A 1,000-nucleotide genomic window follows, 5' to 3' on the forward strand; every position below is an offset into this window, starting at 1 on the left:
TCGCCGGGAGCGGGTGCTAATCTGAATTACGTAAATTATTCTTCCTGTAAATGTAAATGAAAAAATATATTAAAATTAGCACGGAATTTGTGGTGACGCGGGTGGAGGGGTTGCTGGAAAAGAGCTGTAGTTTATTCTATCTCCACTAGATGGCGACATTTCGTTACTTAACTAAGTTCATATTCTTTAACATGGGACTGTACGCAGTGTATGCAGGAGGAGGACGGCGGACGTTCTTTGGCCGTTGGTGTCATGAGAGTGCACGAGAGTTTTGTCTGATCATCGTATTGAGTCAGTGATCCCAGATCTGAAACGTGATGTGGACCAATACTATAACAGGGCAATGTCCGTGAGAATATAGTAGGAGACGCTGTAAATGACTGAGTTGCGCGCGCAACCCATTTCTCCTGTTCTCAATTTGAAAACTCGAAGGTGCACGATTGCCCGTCGGAACACCTCAGTGGTCATATTTATATCTCTATTTGCTTTGAAATAAAATGAAGAGATTGGGATTTTAATATTTCCAGATTTCGATGCTGGCGATTCTCACGTTTTGAATACTTCGACAACCGCTGTATTTCGCCGGGAGCAGGGTGCTAATCTGAAAAATTGCACCCGCTTCCAGCGAAATCGCGATAAAATTTCAGCCATAACCACGTCTCACAACCGTGAGATAGGTGGTTACAGTCTGTAAAGGAATCAATACGACGATCCAGCAAAAGCCTCATGCACCCTAAGAACACGGAGTGACCCAAGGACAACCGCCTTCTGCATTTTTCCCGCAAGTGTTCTAGCATATTGTTGACACGCAGGGATGCTTTTTAGGCCATTAGCAAGTGAAAGCTTGGCACCTTTAAGAGCGCCGATGATAAGGACGATCAATTTAAAAGAATATTCTGGGTACAATCGTTGCAACTCCCTTATAAGGTCTCGATACCTCTCTTTCTTTTCATTCGCCTTGGCTATGATGTTTTTGTCAGCTGGTGCCGAAAATTCGATA

Source organism: Belonocnema kinseyi, chromosome 10 (genome assembly GCF_010883055.1).
Source record: "Belonocnema kinseyi isolate 2016_QV_RU_SX_M_011 chromosome 10, B_treatae_v1, whole genome shotgun sequence".
Lineage (NCBI taxonomy): Eukaryota > Metazoa > Arthropoda > Insecta > Hymenoptera > Cynipidae > Belonocnema > Belonocnema kinseyi.